Here is a 19,604-nt window from a genome sequence, read left to right as displayed (position 1 = left end):
TTCGAAAAGAAAATAAAAACATGGCATTAAGAAATTAAAGCCACTAATGGGCGAAATACAAAAGTTTCGAATGTTGGGGCAATAAAACATCAACCTCTATTACATAACATTCGATAGTATGAAAGCCCTAAAAGATAAATTATGGACCAATGGATAGAGGACCAAAGTCGAACATCCTTCTAAACCCATGGAGTTCTGAGTTTTACTTGCAGAGAATGCAAATGTCTGTTTGAGAGTACTCATTGTCTTTCCCAGGGGGTGCAAATTAAAACCAGGAAGCCTCCCATCTCCTTTACAGGTATTTTTTTGAGGAACATAGGCTAAGGACCAAACCTTTGGGAATTGATCAGTTCCACTAAAAGGGAGAGGAGCACATCCAAAAAGGGACTATCCATAGATACAGACACAACCGGAACTCGCGTAGTTTCTTTGCCTTAAAAAACGTGGTAAAAGTAGTGTCGCGTCATTTTTGGAGGACAAGCTATGCAGAAAGACCACTTAGCGCAGGAAATCGAGCACAGCTTTCGCATCTTTTTCGTTTAGCATAGACTCACTGTTTTTATTTCACGACTGAACTTTTAATTTTTCAAAGAAAGGGAAAAAAGCTCAAATGCCTCATTTTTAAAAGATTAAGGGTTCGGGGGTTAGTTATATTTAGGGAAGGTGTTAGCACCCTAAATATTCATAGTACTCTATGGGAACCTCTTGATTCTATTTATTTTTTGTGCTATAACTTACTTGCTTAGAAAATGGAATTAAAGTGACTAAAAGAAAAGAAAAATTATTTTTTTACATTGTTTATTTGATTTGGAAGGATAATGTCCTTTGCCTACGTACCCGCAAGGGATCAAAACCTCCTCCACAAAGGGTGGAATCTTCAAGTCGAGAAACCAATTCAAGGATCAGGTCTAAATCATTCTCAGTAAGCTGATCCATTGCTTTATCAGCACGATAATTAAAAGGCAAACGACATAGACACTAAAGCATCCTTTCAAAAGAAGCATTCGGCCGTTCATGGGAAGGTGAAGCAAACCGAAGCAAAGTCAAAATAACATTACCAAAATTTCTATCACATAGGATTTCAGCAGTGGAATCCTCGGATTCATATTTGGAATTCTCATATAGATGTGTATCCCTAGCTTTTTCGGAGGAATTTTCGGATATAACAAATTTTCACACATATTTGTTTTTTGGATGGAATACTTTTTTTGGTAAAAGTTTTTGGAATACTTTTAAAACATTATTTGTGTACACTCAGCGAGTACGGTTTATCATACTAGGGTTAATCTGTTTAGGTCATGCCTTGATAATGCTCTCAAGGTTGGTATTTATCGCTGTAGTTGGACCCATTTATCCACTAGCTTAGGCGTTAAGTTACTTGGGCCGAGATAAGCATTAAGGCTTCTAGCTGCTTCTAGAAGGTTTCTTAGGCGGTGCCCGTATAAAGACCACCGCCTAAGGATACTCTGGTCCTTGCGAATGGCGCTCAGGGTCACTTTGGCCCTTTTGAAGGGCGTTATGTCCTTTATCCGGGTTTTCCCGATCCATAAGTCCCCCCCTCCCCCCATGCACGAGCCTTGGGACAAGGCGAAGTGTTTTATACCTTAATGTAGGATATGGTATCATGTATGTGGTTGTGTATGCTTTACTTCAGGCATATCAGGTTTATGTTGTCCTTACAGAGGGCACGGTGTCTCTTTATCCGAGTTTTCTTGCTTGAAAAATGATGCTTTGTTTTTTGTTCAGGTAAGAAAGAAGACAAGGTTGATGAGTCGGCGGAAGCTGAGCCAGTGGACTCAACAAATGGTGCCACACCTCAGGAATGAGTTGACATCCTCGTCCTCAATCCCAAAATAGAAATGTTTTTCATTTCATTTTTCTAACACCCTTTTAGTTTTGGTACATTGTTCACTAAATTATACCTTTTTGGATATGAATTTTGGTATAATGTTTAGACATCGATTCTAATAGCAGTTTTCAGTCTCAAATATCAACTAAAAAACAGAGAAAATGTTATGTTTGGAATTTTGATCTGTCTTCGTATTTCAAATCTAAATAATCATACAATAGTTGAACTTAATTAAAGTACAAAATTAATTCTTTACTTTAAAATAAGTTTTTTTTTTTATAGGGATACTTTAAAATAAGTTGTTAGGATAACATTTTTACAAAATCTGTTTTTCTCAAAAACAGGAAGGAAGGTAACATGTAAATAAGTTAAAACTATTTTTTTAATTAAATTTATGGATAGTAAACAAATGGAAATCTTAAAAAAATAAAAAATTACCATGAGGGGATTCCAATTAAGAGAAGTTGATAAGTGAAATAGGTAGACAAACAACCAAAAGATATCGAACAAATTGACTATGTTACATATCTCTTTAGTTTGTGCACACATTGAAAAATTCTTGACTAGGAAAGTAAAAGAAAAAAGGTTAATAATGTTTTACCCCCTGTAATATAGGCCATTTCCGGTTTTACCCCCTATAAAATATTTTTTTTGGATTTCGTCCTTGTAATTTGAAGATTTTTGGTTTTGGACCTTCATGAATTTTGACAGTACAAAATCGAAGATATGGCAGGGAGTAAATCGAAGATATTAACAGGGCGTAAACCGAAATTTTTTCAAATTACAAGGGGGGTAAACCTAAATTGGCTCAAATTACAGGGGGTGAAATTTTTCAGTAAGGTCCAAAACCAAAAAATCTTCAAATTTCAAGGATGAAATTCAAAAAAAATATTTTACAGGGGAAAAACCGAAAATGACCGATATTACAGGGGGTAAAGCACTATTAACCCAAAGAAAAATGTACCTGAAACGAGAATGCAACTTTTCCTTCGCTTCTCATGATATTGTATCTTTGCCATTGATTCTTATGACATGGATGTGAGCAATGTCAGACCATTGCTTCTTACTCTCATACCTTTCTTCTAATATAGGGAATTCCCCAATGGTAAGTAGCTTATTTCCTTCAAATGATTTCAAATGATTTCATTTCAAAGAGATAACAAATTGTGAGAGACACTAGGGAGATGGGAAGAAGCTGCTCCTTCAAAAAGTTGTTAACAATATCATCATCACCTCTAATAGTCAATTTTGAAAGAGTAGTAAGGTGTTGGTGGAGACACCCGCCAGTTACAGGCGTTTCTATTTTCATGGAGCAAATATGAATCGACTGTAATTTAGGAGGCAGAAATGATAACTTCAGTTCTGGAATATCTTCCAGAGTCAAGTATTCAAGAGCTGTGAGGGTGTCCATCCGTTGAGGCATTGATCTAAGCACCTTACATCAAAAGACTGAAAGTGATTGGAGGGTTGACGAGTAATGAGAAGAAGTTCCTGAAATAAAAATGGATTCCAAACTATCAAAAAAAATAATGGAAAGACTTTGGAGTTTAGGGAAATTGTCCTATGGGAAGGAGGTAAGTGCCTCACAACTATTCACTAACACCAATTCTATAAGCGATGTGTAATTCTTGTGCATTTCAGGAGGAAGAAATGATAAATTCATACACCTATTAATATAAAGTGACTTCAAGGAAATGGGTAGACCATTTGATGGAAATGTATTGAGATTCAAAATATTATAGAGTGCCAAGCGTTGAAGACAGGTGCTACTCAAAATCATTTTAGGCAGACATGAGAATCACTCGCAAGCAACGGCCACTCAGAATCAAAATCTCCATCAAGAGATGAGAGTGAATGTAGAGTAAGCGGTGTTGCCAAAAGATGATCACAACCAAGTATTTTAATTTCCTCTATGCATGATAGAAGGCTAAGAAAATGTCCCCTCAGTTCAGGACAATTATCTAACTCCATGGATTTTAGACTAACAAAAGGAACTGTGTTTCCTTCAATTGGAAGCCACTCGTTAAAATTTGGCATGTTTTGAAAATGCAGCGTTTCCAAGGATGGAAATGGTTGGAATGATGAGTTTGAACTTCCTCCTGTCATGCCATAGAACTCTGGACAGATTGATTCCAACATCCTCATATCAGAAATAACCAAGTCCTTGAGAGAAGGTAGCTTCCCAAGTGATGGAAGTGTTGTGCAATATGAACAATTTGGGATGCAAACAGACACCATGTTGGAAAACAAAGAATCTCCCATCCAACTTGGAAAGTTTGTCCCCCCATACAAATTAATGTCCAATTTTTCTCAGATTTATTGATGGACACAACGCATCAAGGACATCTCTCTCTGCTTGCGAGTCTTCAGCTTGTTTTCCCCATTCGAGTACTAAATCCTCAATGTGTTCTTTACTTTTCAAGTCAGCATCATATGGCTCCATGGCATCATTGACATTATGTAGGTTCAGGATGGGAAGTTTTCGTTGTAGCTGTGGGAATTTTCTTAGCTCTTTGATACTTAACCCGACATGTAGCTTGCCCACTACAAAACAAGTTAGAGTCTGAAGGCTCTCTAACCTTACAATTTGCATAGGAAGCTCCTTTATGTTGGTCTCACTGATGTCAAGGTGACGTAAATTATTTAAATTCCTGATATGTACTGGCAACTCAATGAGATTCTTACATCTACATAAAATTAAGGTTTGCAAATTGTACAGGTTACAAATTGTATCAGGCAAGCGTTTGATTCCAGTGTTAGAGAGAAAACAACACCAAACTTTTGAGTAACACCAAAGCCAATTGAATTTGGTAGCATGTTAATGTTCTCATACTTTGACAGAGATAAAACGGGTAAACTTTTGAGTGTGGGTAGCAAATCATCAACCACCTTGTAGGATAAGTAATTTTTTCGCCATGAAGGGCCGACTGGTATGATGCCTCGCAAGCATTTAAGATCGTAGAAAGTCTCAAACTTCTGGAAAATGTCATATTCATCTTGATTATATGACAGATGACGAACACATCTAGAGATGTCACCCCCACATTCAAGCCTACCACAACATTTTCCAGATACGAGTATAGCTAATTCATTAACAAGGTCATGCATCACAAATTAAATTGTTGAATCAAGGATCTGGATAACAATTCATTAAAATAGTCATCACCTATTTCTTCTGCTGCTTTTTTTCCATGAGAATGTTCAAGGAAGCCTTCTGCCATCCACAACAAAACCAAATTCTTCCTGTCAAGTGGATAATTCTTTGGAAAAATTGAACAATAGGAAAAACATCTCTTCAAGTGAGAAGGAAGATATTGATAACTCAAATGCAAAGACGGTAAAATATTATCATTTGGCAAGCTCCATATGTCATTGTTTAGAATTTCAATCCACTCCTTTGCATCTACATTTGAACGCAAAAGTCCTCTGAGCGTTTTTCCAGCTATTGGCAATCTGCCACACTTTCTTGCAATCTTCCTACCAATTGCTTCAAGGTTGGGATATTTAGTGTCACAAAACTCTTCACCTCCGATTGCAAGCGCGCGTCGAGAGTAAAGACCAGCAATCTTCATCTGATATAGGTTTCTAATTTATAAATAGGATATGTATGTACGACCTCTGTAACTTTTTGTTTGCGTGTTGTGATGATGACCCTACTACCAGTTTTCCCATTAATCAAGGGAGTTACAAGTTCATCCCAATCATTATAATTATCATTCCATAGGTTAACACAAACAAAAATCATTTGCCCCATAAATTTTCCCTTAATTCGACTCGAAGACTAATAAGATTATTGCTACTAGCTTCCAGACGGGCATTCCCGTGCCTGTCTGTCCGCTTTTTCTACTGCGCAAATGCACATTTCTATACAAAAGTGATAGGTTGTAAAGGAAAATTTTACTTTAGAGTAGTAGTTGTTCCATGAATGAAATGATATAAATAGATATTAATTTATTAATACAAACTTTTTAAACATAAAATAATTGACATATCTCTCACTTAACACACTTCATACAATCCAAGACGCTCACAATAATTAGACATAAAATATTGACATGTCTTTCACTTAACCTATTGTCATACCCTAATTTTTGACCTAAGGTCCCACCGACACATGTCTTTTGACTTGGAATATTCCTTGTTTTTTTTCAGGCCTCCTCTCACTTTTTTTAATTTTTATTATTATTTATTAGTCTTTTTTTAGTTTCCATCTTTTAATACTTTATTTTTATTTAGTCTTTATTTTCCAATTTACCTTTTTTTATTTTTTTTAGTCTAATTATTTCTCTTAGTTTTTTTTAACCATTTTAATGAGTCCGAAATAATTGTGAATGGGGTCCAAAGAAAATTCTATTCCAACCATGCCACTATCACAGCCTCAATCACAAAGTCAGAAAGTTCTTTTTCATCAGGAACGCGTTTCAACGTTGATACCTCTTCTCACTTTTTTTTTATTTATTAGTCTTTTTTTTTTAACTTTTAGTTTTTATTTTTATCTTTCATTTTTATTCAGACTTTATTTTTATATTTTTTTAATTTTCCATTTTACCATTTTATTTTGTTTTTTGTTTAATTACTTCTTTAGGTTTTTATTAACTTTTTTTAATGAGTCTAAAAATTGTCAAAAAATATAGTGTCAAGGTCCAATTTTTTTTTCTTTCTCAAGTGTGCCACCAATCATGCCATTTTTACATGTCAACTCTCGCATTTGAAAAATCATTTAAATCACATTCCAAAACCATCAATCTCATTCAAATCCCCATCAAAGTGCATTAAACTAATGTTTTTGAGTTGTCAAAGAACTTTTCTCTCTTCTCCCTCATTTAGCTTGTGTTGACGAGCTATTCTTTTCTTCTCCCTTTTTTTTCTGTCCCTTCGGAATAAGTCCCTTCGGAATTTTGTCCCTTCGGTAATTTTTGTCCCTTCGGTTGTCCCTTTCTTTTATTTTCTTGCATTTTATTTCTTTTTAGCACTTTATTTAATTTCTATTTAGCATTTTAATTATTGTCATTTATTTTCCAGCAATTAGAATGTATTTAGGCACAATGTAAATATAAATGAGAAAAGTGTGTGTGTGTGTGTCTGTGTGTGTGTGTGTGTGTGTGTGTGTGTGTGTGTGTGTCTTTTATTTCTTGTGGTGACCCAACGTCACTACAAAAATCCACGCACTTTTATTGTTATTGCTCCGTTAGTTTAATTTTCATTTATTATTCCAAAACAACAAAAACATTCAAATAACAAAAATCACAAAAAATATTTTCACAATAAACCTTGATTCTCAATCAAGTGATCGTTCTTTTTATTTTCTTTCTTAATCAAATATCAAATCAATTTTAATCATACTTTGAGTCTATTTTCTTTCAATATAAAAAATACAAACCAATTCTCATTTGCCACTTGGCTTTTCATTTTAAAACCTTTCCAAAAATTAATAAAAAACATACAACAAATCATACGTCAATTTCAACCCCGAACTACGTGATTTTGATCCTTCACTGGTACATAGGCAAAGGACACCCGTCCTCTCAAATCAATAAAATGTAGATAATTAGGTCTTCCTTTTTAATCATTTCAAAATTCCATTTTTAAAAAAAGCAAGCAAGTTTAAAGCACAAAACGTTAAATAAAACCGAGAGGTTCTCGTAGAATACTACGAACATAAAGGGTGCTAATACCTTCCCTTTATGTAACCAACCCCCGAACCCTAAACTTTTCAAGATAAGGTATTTGAACTTTTCCCCTTTCTTTTAAATAAAAAGTTCAGTCGTGAAATAAAAAGTGAGTCAAATGCTAATCAAATAGCCTTGATCTCCGAAAAATGACGCGACAGAAATGGCAACTTCACTGGGGAATCCCCTAAGAGGGTTAAGTCTAACTTGGCTTTATTTAATTCTTTGTGCTATAACTTGCTTAAAAAATAAAATAAAAGACGGAAATACGTGTGTATATGTTTCTTCCTTCTTGTTTCTTCTTTCTTAACGTGAGTGGTGAGATAAGTCCTAACCCGGGCTTGAGAGAAATATAAGATAGGATTGACAGAATCATAGTGACATTCTGAGAGTATTCTCGTGTTTTGGAGCATGTGATATGGCCACACTTAGCGAAGGATCTTGGAGTGATATATGCTGGCGTGTGTTGTCACGTTTAGACTTTATTACTTTTAAGCATCCGTCGAAGCTAAGGACCTTTAGTTACCTTTAACCCATCTTGGTCTCTTAGGACGTAGTGCGGTGGCTAACCAAGTGTTGTCTTGGAATTAGTCGACACGCGATGCTACACTCAAACGAGACTTTCCTACGAACGTTGTTGGACCGGGTGTTGTCCTGTCACCCAATGAAATTCGGAGGGGGTTGTAGACTTTAGGAACTTGGTAGAACCCTTGTTACAAGTGCAAATGAAACCATAGTCCTTTTCAAATGGCGCTTTTACCCTTGACTCCATTATTATGGACCCAAAACCTTACCATGTTTTCACCGTTCTTTAGCATAATCATGCATACATGCATACATTCATAAACTCTTTCTCATTAAATACCGAAGGACTTCGATAAGTTTTTATAAACATCAGAAGTATGAACCTTGTAAAAGGAACACTGAGAAATACATTTTCAAAATTCTTATCCAAACCTTAGCTTTTGTTGGGGTCTCTTTCCTTAACTTTACTTTTGCTCTTAAGGAAACTGTTTGTAATGTTTCAAATTATCAAATGAAACAATGTTCCTTATAATGTTTACAATTACTATGACAAGTCCTTCAAATAAAAAAAAATGTGTCTATTTTTGCATAAGCATCATGCATCATTTGCATTTCATAGTCTCAATTCCGACTCTCACAAATTCGTCTTTTCCAACAAGGTCAATCTGTCTCGAAGTGTTCTGACTGTTCTCGTCCAAAGCCAACTCGCACCTACAACACTCGTGCAAACATAAGAGAGAACATATCAGTTTGAACAAGAGATCACAACACTCCAGGCTGAGTTAGAAAGACTGAGTACCCTGGTGGTTTCACTGGTAGCTCTGCATAATCAGCCGCAGTTCCAGCAAAGGCTCAAACGCCAACATCAACAGCAGCCTCGACAACAGGCTCCGAGGATGCAGTTTGACCCAATCCCAATGACATATGTGGAGCTGCTTCCCATCTTGCTCATGAAGAACCTTGTCCAAAATAGAGCGCCTCCTCGGGTGCCTAACGAGTTGTTGGTTTGGTATCAACCTGACCTCTCTTGTGCCTTCCATCAAGGAGCACCCGGCCATGACATCGAGCACTGTTTCACATTGAAGATTGAAGTCCAGAAGATGATTGAAGTCAATATCTTGCTTTTCGAAAATTGAATTCGAACGTGCAAGTTAATCCACTGCCGAACTATATTGTGACACATGGAGTGGATAGTCGCAATTGGGTCGCTTTTGATGTTCCTTCTACTATTTATATGTTCAAATGATGTGTTTGTTGGTTGTTTGCTGCTTTTCAAAAAAAAATCCTTTCGTCCCACCCGAGACAAAAGTGAATTTGTGCAGGGCTTTTTTTGATTCATGTATTTTCCATCATTGATAAAAAGTCGTTTCTATCCCGACTTTGTTTATGTTTTGTGCTTTTTCTGGAAAAGTGGTAATACAAAAAACCAAAAAAATAAATTCCATTCTCAAATATCTGCATAATCATAACTTCTACTTGTCAAAATCAATAATCAAATCATGCATTGATAAACCCGTTGAACACATTAACCATGTATTCTCTCTCGACTTTGATTTCCCTGTGTCCGAAAGTGAAGAAGGAGAATGAAGAGATTCTCGACAAGGTCTCTCGCATGCTGGGGCATCGAAGCTGCAAACGAAAAACAAGAAGATTGTCCAGAAGATTGCAATCATTTCCAAAGTATGGTATGAGATGTTACCGTTACCTAGCATGGATATCGTACTTCAGTACACATTTCAACAGGGGCAACCCCCCTCCTTCCCCAATATACAACATGGAAGTCGTGCTTCCCGTGGAGGTCTGACCTCCCGTCAATAGAAGTTCTGCTGAAATCCCAGCTTGATTGAACTTTAACGACCTTGTACAACTACATCAAAAGAGGTTGAAACAAACTTCCAACAAGAAGGTTCGTCCCAGTGAAATTCAAAAAGGAGACTCTGTGATAAAAAAGGTGCTATGTTTTCAACCGGACTCCAGGGGCAAGTGGACGTCTAACTATGAAGGCCCATGTGCAATGAATTTTGTGACAACGGATAGTGACAAACACACACATCCTATGAAGCCCGGTGCAGTCAAGAAATACTCGGTCAAAAATATGAGCTCGATAAGTCGCAATCCTGAAAAGGCGGCTTAGGCAAAAATGAGCGTCTTGGTGGACTAAAAACCCGAAAGGGCGGTCCAGGCAAAAATTAGAGACAAGAACAAAAATGATTATCCTGATTGATTGAAAACCCAAAAGGGCAATCTATGCAAAAGTTAAGGATCATGACAAGTAACTGCACCAGTCAGCACAATACACTTGGGGCATCCAGCTATCAAAAGACCTCCAATTCGAAGCATCTGCAGATCAAAGACTCAGAATAGGGGCATTCAAAGTTGTCAGGGAGTATAACAGTTATTGTGTTCAATGTACCTTCCCCTATATTTACCATTTTCCAAAGTTTTCAAAATCCGTGGGGCCACGCCATTAGCAGGCCACCACTCAATTCATCAAATTTGAGTCTGTGCCCATTTATTTGGAACTCTCATTTATTCTATTTGCAAAATTTCTTCTATTTTCGATGGCAATACTTGAAGCAAAAAAATTTTCAAAATGCAAAACCTTTTTTTTACATCATTTGAAAAGTGTGAACAACAGACACCCTCTTTTTGAACTTATGAGTACGTGAAGCGTACATCAGCATCCGCCTCGAGAACGGTTACACTCCGAAAGAGAAACATGGCTAAGAACTATGGGGAGGACTCTTGCCTTGAGCAAGACGCTGTCACAGTCCAAGAATACAAAAAATATACAAAAAAATAATAATCAAAGCTCGCTAAGTAGAAAACCTGAAAAGGCGGCTTAGACAATAGAGAGCATCCCGGTGGACTGAAAACCCAAAAGGGCGGTCCAGGCAAAAATTAGGGGCGTAAAAAGGGAATATATTCCCGGTGGACTGAAAACCCGAAAGGGCGGTCCAGGTGTTATACCCTAATTTTGGACCTAAAAATACTTATTCAAAATCTTCTTTCATCTTTGATATATGTCTATTACTATTGAAAATTGTCAATTTGCTATTGATTCACACTGACATTTTACTCTGCTTTATCTCTCAATTTAGCTTTAAAAATCTTTTCAACTGTGTATTTGTCTATGTTTTTTTTTTGTATTTCAAGTCATCCAAAAACATTTTTCTTGCATTTCAAGTCATTTGAATTTCTCTCTGATCAATTGCATATTTCTCTGCATTTTATTTCAACATTATCTGCAAAATTCATAAAAAAGGGTATTTTAGTCATTTCCTGCATTCAAATTCATTTTAGTCCTTTCAGTTGGTTTGAATGAGTTTTTGTTTAATTCCATGTTAAAATCCATTTCAAAAATTGTATTTGAGTCATTTTGAGTCAGTTTAGCCCCTGGGGGCATTTTAGTCATTTCCAGTGTTAAAACTCTGTTCAATCCCTAAAAATTGTCTCTGAGTCTTTTAATTTGGTTGTTTGAACTCTTGCTTTAATTCCCTGATAAAAAACCATTTTAAAATTCGCATCTGAGACATTTTGAGTCATTTTAGTCTCTAGGGGCATTTTGGTCTTTTCACACAAAATTTTGGCAGAGAGAGGTTACTTTGAAGTGCCTCATTTAAGTAGTTGGTTCATTTTAGTCCATTTTGTGTTTTTTATTGGTTCCACTTTACGTTGTTTTCCATTTACCAATTTTAAATTCAATTTTATTTTAATTTTTCATTTTAGTCCTCAAGATTTTTAAAATTGCACTTCAGTCCTTCAAACTTTTAAGAAATTGCACTTTAGTCCTTTTTCATTTTATTTCTTTTAAAAATTTAGGTCTTAGTCCTTTTAGATCAAACTTTTATTTTAAGTCCTTTTTAGGTCAGTTGCAATTAAGTCCTTTAGTCCTTAATAATTTTTTGCAGGTCAGTCCTTTAAGTTCTGAAAATTGCAGAATGGTCCAAAGAGTTAGTTGCAAGCTCATGTTCACGTGGCAGCACCTTACAGGCCAAGGCATCACACTTGTCAGCTATAAATACGACACAGTGTCAACAATTCCAATCATCAAGTGCAAATCATCACAAACACCTTTCCCATTTCTCTCTCTTCTCCAAGAGAATCAAAACTGTAACCGTTTTCCAGAATCATGAAGAACACGATGAACAACTCCAAACCCTAAAAATTTCAGAACTCAATTCAACTTCAATTCATCACAAATTCGTACCAATTCCGCCACAAATAAACTCAATTCAACGATTATTACACAAAATTGGTTCGAATTCATAGAAGATTCTTAGAAAAGTTATCATCACCGAATCTTCACCTTCGCAATTCAAGCAAAGATTCGTCAAAGACGAATTTGCGATCACGAAGGATTTGGTAGGGTAAGAGAAGAAGAGGATCGAGGTAGAAACGGAAAAGAATCAAGCATCAGAAAAGTTCGAAAAGACGAAGAGTGAGAAGACGAAGAAACTTCGATTTATTTTCGAAGTTTGAATCAAAATATACATCAGAGACGAAGAAGAAGCTTCAACATCTTTCTCACCTTTCTTTTGGTTCGAATCTCCAGTTTCAAACAGGTAAACTCATAAAAACCTCCTCGTTTCTATTTCAAATCTTCACCAAAGGCTTATAAACAAAAATAAACGGTGAAACGAAGTAGATCAACAAGTCCTAAGACTTGTTCGTTCGAAAAGTTGAAAAAGATCGAAAAAGATTCAAAACCGAAACATCAAAATGTAGATCTACAGAATTTCACCGTTTATTTTGAAAAACTAAGTGCAAATCCGTAATCAGCATGAAAGATAGCACATTTTAGGGTTTAGATCCATGTAGATCGTAGAGTTTTGGTGAAGTTAGGGTTCCGTCATCACCGGCGGTGGTCAATTCCACCGGAGAAGATGATCGGAAGTTGCAGAGAGAACGAGAGGACTAGAGAGAGTAGGAGAGGGTTAGAGAGAGAAAGGAAGGGGACAAATGAGGCTGAACCGGCCTCTTTTGTTTATAAAGGGGAGTGAACCAGACCGGTTCACCTGAACCAGTCTGGTTCGTCCTTAAACCCTGAGTCCCCACCGTTTGATCTAGGGTTTGAGTCTCTGGATCAATCCTGTGCCTCTTGTGGCTTCCTGAGATCCGAATCCAGTTGGTGTTTGGGCTTGGACCTTAGGTCCGTTGGTTTTTTTTTGTTTTATATGCTTTCTTGCTATTTTCATGCTACTCTTTGATATTCACACCACTGCCTTGCCTAAAACTCTTGTAAAAAATTCCTAAAAATATTTCCATGTGTTCTTGATGATTTTCTTGATACTTTTGTGACATTATTACATGTTAAAAACCTGACAAAAATATTGATACATTTTTTTTTGTTTAATGCTTGGATTTTATGTTGAAAAGTTTGTGAAAATGTGCATAATTTTGATTCCAATGTGTTGACATATGTTTGAGACTTGTGATGTGTGAGTTTGTAATGGATTTGTCACTGTTTGTATTTGATCTTGCTGCATGTGTGTGAGTCTTGGTTAATTACTTGGTTTGCAAGTTACATTTGTGAATAAATAAAGCAAATATGCCTAAGTTTACTTTGTAAATGTCAAGTTCATTATGTTACCTTAATTCTCATTTTAAAACCTGATTCTAAGCCTTTGAAAAATGTATTAAGATGTGAGAATTTTAGGCAATAGGATTCTTGCATTTTTGTGAGTAAATTTTAGTTATATTTTTGCACTTTTTGGCTTTATTTTGTGAAGTTTTCTATGCTTTTGTCATGATATTTTACTTGCTCTATTTTCCTTGATATTACCCTATGCTACTAACATTTTCTTGTTTCATGTTTCATACATCATAAGCATACTCTCCATCACACTTTTCTCATCTTGTTTCTTTACTTTTATTTTGCTCTTAATTCATTCATGTGAGATTAAGTTCTCACAAAGTAGTGTGTATGTAGGTGAAAGATGTAATATGGACTATGGACTCTAATGATGTACACCGACACAAGCACCGACACATGCACACACATCACATAGATATTTTTAGATATATGGCTAGGATATGCATGTTTAGATGTATGTTTAGGATTGCATGTTTAGATGAATGCTTAGGATTTACACTTAGAAAATCAATTTTCCAAAAACTTGAACAACATCACTTGAAAACCTTTTCCAATGAAAATAGGAGTCGAAACTCCTTTGCATTTTCTCTTTATTTTCTTAATCAAATTTCAATAAAAATTAATCATACTTGACTTTTTTCCAAAATCACTAATCAAACCACACAATTTCACAATCTCATGCCCATGAGGCCTCTCTCTCATTCTTCAAAATTCCAATTTTCAAACTTAAAATCAACCAACAAAAAGAAAAACATTTTTTGGAAGAGAACTACGGTGGATTTGATCCCTTAAAAGGGTACGTAGGCAAGGAATTAAAATTCCTTCAATTCAAATAAAATAAAAACTCAAACATTCTTCTCCCTCCAATTCTTCACTTAGTAAACCCTTAGGTGTAAATAACATTTTCAAATAGCATTTAAAAATAAAGCGCGCGCGTAGAAAGTAAAGACGGTTCCTATAGGATACTATAGTCGTTGTGGGTGCCTAACACCTTCTCATAACCAAAACAACTCCCGAACCTCGATTCTCAAGGGTTTTTTTATTTTTCCCTTCCCAAGAAAAAATGAGATATCAAAGGTTAAAAAGGTTCAAACTTAATCAATGTTTGACACCCGAAAAACCAAGATAAAACACCAGGCAAAAGTTAGGGATTTTCAAAAAAAAAATGAAAAAATGACTGTTTAAGCATACTAGTGGAAGAACACTCTGCGTCGATTTACAAATGGCGACTTCTTCTAGACTCTTGGTCAACAATGGGCTTTATCCCCAGGAGCATCAGCTGCTACCTTGTGCCAGGTTTTGCCCCGTCAGCGGCTCGATTTGTTCGTAATACTATCATCCTCAAGGAAGGCTGCCGAGTGTTTGTACTACGATGTCGGTCCGCCTCCCATCTTACCTGTTTTGTCTTGTTTGTCAAGTCACCTGTCACAATCCAGTCCATACAATCATACATTCATGCATTCATACAATCATACATTCATACGTTAATACTTTCACACATTCATACACTCATGCATAAACAACATACACACGGCATCATTCACACATGATTGCATTAGTCACCAAAATCTTGTTTCGGTCGTGTCTCCTCAGTTCGGTCTTTACTTATCATTGCGTCAAACCGAAAGTTTCTACACGTGAACATCTTACATTTACCTTCTTATTATCAAAAGGGTCATCCCCATGGTGTCTGGTTTAGAGATGTCACTCATTATAAGTCCAATGGATTCTGGCCAACTTTTATCAAAAGCCGAGTGGATTCTCGCAAACCTTTATCAAAAGCCGAGTAGATTCTCGCAAAATTGTTATCAAAAGCCGAGTGGATTCTCGCAAAACTCTTATGAAGCCCAGTGGATCCTGGCCAACTTTTACCAAAAGCCGAGTGGATTCTCGCAAATGTTCACCAAGCCGTGTGGATTCTCGCAAACCTTTCATCAAAAGCCGAGTGGATTCTCGCAAACCTTTATCAAAAGCCGAGTAGATTCTCGCAAACCTGTTATCAAAAGCCGAGTGGATTCTCGCAAAACTCTTATGAAGCCCAGTGGATTCTGGCCAACTTTTATCAAAAGCCGAGTGGATTCTCGCAAAACTCTTATGAAGCCCAGTGGATTCTGGCCAACTTTTATCAAAAGCCGAGTGGATTCTCGCAAAACTCTTATGAAGCCCAGTGGATTCTGGCCAACTTTTATCAAAAGCCGAGTGGATTCTCGCAAAACTCTTATGAAGCCCAGTGGATTCTGGCCAACTTTTATCAAAAGCCGAGTGGATTCTCGCAAATGTTTACCAAGCCGAGTGGATTCTCGCAAAACTCTTATGAAGCCCAGTGGATTCTGGCCAACTTTCATCAAAAGCCGAGTGGATTCTCGCAAATGTTTACCAAGTCGAGCGGATTCTCGCAAATGGTTATCTTGTTCTAAGCCGCCAGTCCTAAACAAGGGATAACTTGAGTCTACCTTCAATCAATTTCAATTTCAAAAGTGTCATCCCAAGCGTAGCTGTTCTAGTGATGTCACAAATCAAGTCAATTTCAATGGTGTCATCCCCAGCGTAGCTGTTCTAGTGATGTCACTAATCAATTTCAATTTCAAAAGTGTCATCCCCAGCGTTAGCTGTTCCAGTGATGTCACTAATCAATTTCAATTTCAATTTCAATGGTGTCGTCCCCAGTTTATCTGTTCTAGAGAAGCCGCCAATCAATTTCAATTTCAAAAGTGTCATCCCCAGCATTAGCTGTTCTAGAGATGTCACTAAAAGTCTTGTCTTCATTAAGCTATCGTCTCAAACCAATACGGAAGTAGACAATCTTTTCCCCAGTGAAATTGCATTCCCCAGCGGTGTCGGATCCCTTTCTTCAACGAATTTGGGTTTCCCGTTGTTGTTTCTCGTCTCAGTCAAATCATCTTTGCATCATGAGCATTCATAGCATCTTAGGTCCAAATTGGTGTATTTTGTATTTAAGTCTCTTCGGCTCGTCAAATCAAAGATTCCATCTTCAAATCTCCTGACGAAGAAACTTAAATAGGGGCATCTGTCATGCCCCAATTTTTGACCTAAGGTCCCACTGACACATGTCTTTTGACTTGGAATATTCCTTGTTTTTTTTAGACCTCCTCTCACTTTTTTTAATTTTTATTATTATTTATTAGTCTTTTTTTTAGTTTCCATCTTTTAATACTTTATTTTTATTTAGTCTTTATTTTCCAATTTACCTTTTTTTATTTTTTTTAGTCTAATTATTTCTCTTAGTTTTTTTTAACCATTTTAATGAGTCCGAAATAATTGTGAATGGGGTCCAAAGAAAATTCTATTCCAACCATGCCACTATCACAGCCTCAATCACAAAGTCAGAAAGTTCTTTCCCATTTTTCATCAGGAACGCGTTTCAACGTTGATACCTCTTCTCACTTTTTTTTTATTTATTAGTCTTTTTTTTTTAACTTTTAGTTTTTATTTTTATCTTTCATTTTTATTCAGACTTTATTTTTATATTTTTTTAATTTTCCATTTTACCATTTTATTTTGTTTTTTGTTTAATTACTTCTTTAGGTTTTTATTAACTTTTTTTAATGAGTCTAAAAATTGTCAAAAAATATAGTGTCAAGGTCCAATTTTTTTTTCTTTCTCAAGTGTGCCACCAATCATGCCATTTTTACATGTCAACTCTCCCATTTGAAAAATCACTTAAATCACATTCCAAAACCATCAATCTCATTCAAATCCCCATCAAAGTGCATTAAACCAATTTTCCATTTTTCATCAACCTTAGAACCTATAAATAGAGCTCTCATCCTTCTCAATTTCACACACCAAAAGTTCTCTTGAGTTGTCAAAGAACTTTTATCTCTTCTCCCTCATTTAGCTTGTGTTGACGAGCTATTCTTTTCATCTCCCTTTTTTTTCTGTCCCTTCGGAATAAGTCCCTTCGGAATTTTGTCCCTTCGGTAATTTTTGTCCCTTCGGTTGTCCCTTTCTTTTATTTTCTTGCATTTTATTTCTTTTTAGCACTTTATTTAATTTCTATTTAGCATTTTAATTATTGTCATTTATTTTCCAGCAATTAGAATGTATTTAGGCCCAATGTAAATATAAATGAGAAAAGTGTGTGTGTGTGTGTGTGTGTGTGTGTGTGTGTGTCTTTTATTTCTTTACCGCTTTATATATATCAAAAAAATACAAAAAAAATAGATTAGGGATTTTCTGGTGACCCAACGTCACTACAAAAATCCACGCGCTTTTATTGTTATTGCTCCGTTAGTTTAATTTTCATTTATTATTCCAAAACAACAAAAACATTCAAATAACAAAAATCACAAAAAATATTTTCATAATAAACCTTGATTCTCAATCAAGTGATCGTTCTTTTTATTTTCTTTCTTAATCAAATATCAAATCAATTTTAATCATACTTTGAGTCTATTTTCTTTCAATATAAAAAATACAAACCAATTCTCATTTGCCACTTGGCTTTTCATTTTAAAACCTTTTCAAAAATTAATAAAAAACATACAACAAATCAAACGTCAATTTCAACCCCGAACTACGTGATTTTGATCCTTCACTGGTACATAGGCAAAGGACACTCGTCCTCTCAGATCAATAAAATGTAGATAATTAGGTCTTCCTTTTTAATCATTTCAAAATTCCATTTTTAAAAAAAGCAAGCAAGTTTAAAGCACAAAACGTTAAATAAAACCGAGAGGCCGGTTCTCGTAGAATACTACGAACATAAAGGGTGCTAATACCTTCCCTTTATGTAACCAACCCCCGAACCCTAAACTTTTCAAGATAAGGTATTTGAACTTTTCCCCTTTCTTTTAAATAAAAAGTCCAGTCGTGAAATAAAAAGTGAGTCAAATGCTAATCAAATAGCCTTGATCTCCGAAAAATGACGCAACACCAATCAAACACGCTCACAATAAAATAGATATATAAATAAGACATAAGGATATTATAGTTTCATACCTTTATCTAAAACATTTCATTGTGATTCCAAATGCACAATTAATCTCTTTAGCGCTTTTCGTTTCAGAACCCTTAAATGAAGTTTGTTACATATATACTTCACCAAAGTTTATTTCAAAACATGTATATTTTCTCCTAATCCCCTTAAAAAAAAAAAAAAACTTTCTCCTAATCCTTGTGTTTCCTTTTCTCTATTCTATGCTTGTTCTCAAGTTCCTACATCAGTGCACATTAAAAAAAAAAAAAGTCAACGGTGTTGAAGATTATTTTAGATCGTAGTAGGAAATAGAAAATGCTTTTGAGCACTTTCTTTTTGATTAAGAGAAATCAGTTATGTAGAGAAATAGATTTTGTGCATTATAATGGTAAAACCTTGATGCACTATGTTTTTCTTTGATCATGGTAGAACATCACTGATTTAATATTTACGTCTTCTACTACTTCACAAACTTCCTCGACATGACTACAATTGATATAAAGGATGACCCAATAAAATATTTACTGCTCCGTGTGATTCTAATATCTTGACCTCATCAAGAATGGTGTGTCTGCTACCATGGACATAATAGCCAAATAAGAATAGATAAAAAAATGTAACCCGAACAAAAAGACTTACATCTTATTGAGAGAAGAGCAGTATCTACCTTTTCTGAACAGAAGAAAGAACATGAAAGTTTTCTTAGTAACCGCATCTGCCGTACTGCGCCATCAAAATAGCATGACCACCGCCATCTCCTAGTTAAAAACTTATCCCCCACGCACAGACTGATTTGTGATTTCTTCACTGCCACCAAAATGTCCCCATTTCCCTATCGCAAAACTGGCAGTTGAAAAACATGGCACTGATACCCTACTTGTTTCCTATTTCGTTATATTTTCTTTGCCTCTTCAAGACCAAGTTTAATAACGATCACTTGCTAAGAATAGAATTGGAATGATAAAAATCCAGATTAAAGGTCCATGTCCTCTATATAGATGTTTTAGATTATAAAAAAAGATATAG

The 19,604-nt window shown here is 35.6% G+C and overlaps 1 pseudogene; it reads right to left on the bottom strand.

Moving 5' to 3' along the window:
- Positions 1-19,604, bottom strand: part of LOC146936980 (putative disease resistance RPP13-like protein 1) — a 114,509-nt pseudogene that overhangs the window by 93,120 nt on the left and 1,785 nt on the right.

The sequence above is a fragment of the Medicago sativa genome, chromosome 3 (assembly GCF_051527215.1).
Source record: "Medicago sativa cultivar Bolivia chromosome 3, Bolivia_mono, whole genome shotgun sequence".
NCBI lineage: Eukaryota > Viridiplantae > Streptophyta > Magnoliopsida > Fabales > Fabaceae > Medicago > Medicago sativa.
The sequence above is the reverse complement of the archived record's forward strand: the minus strand, read 5'-3'. Positions and strand labels throughout refer to the sequence as shown.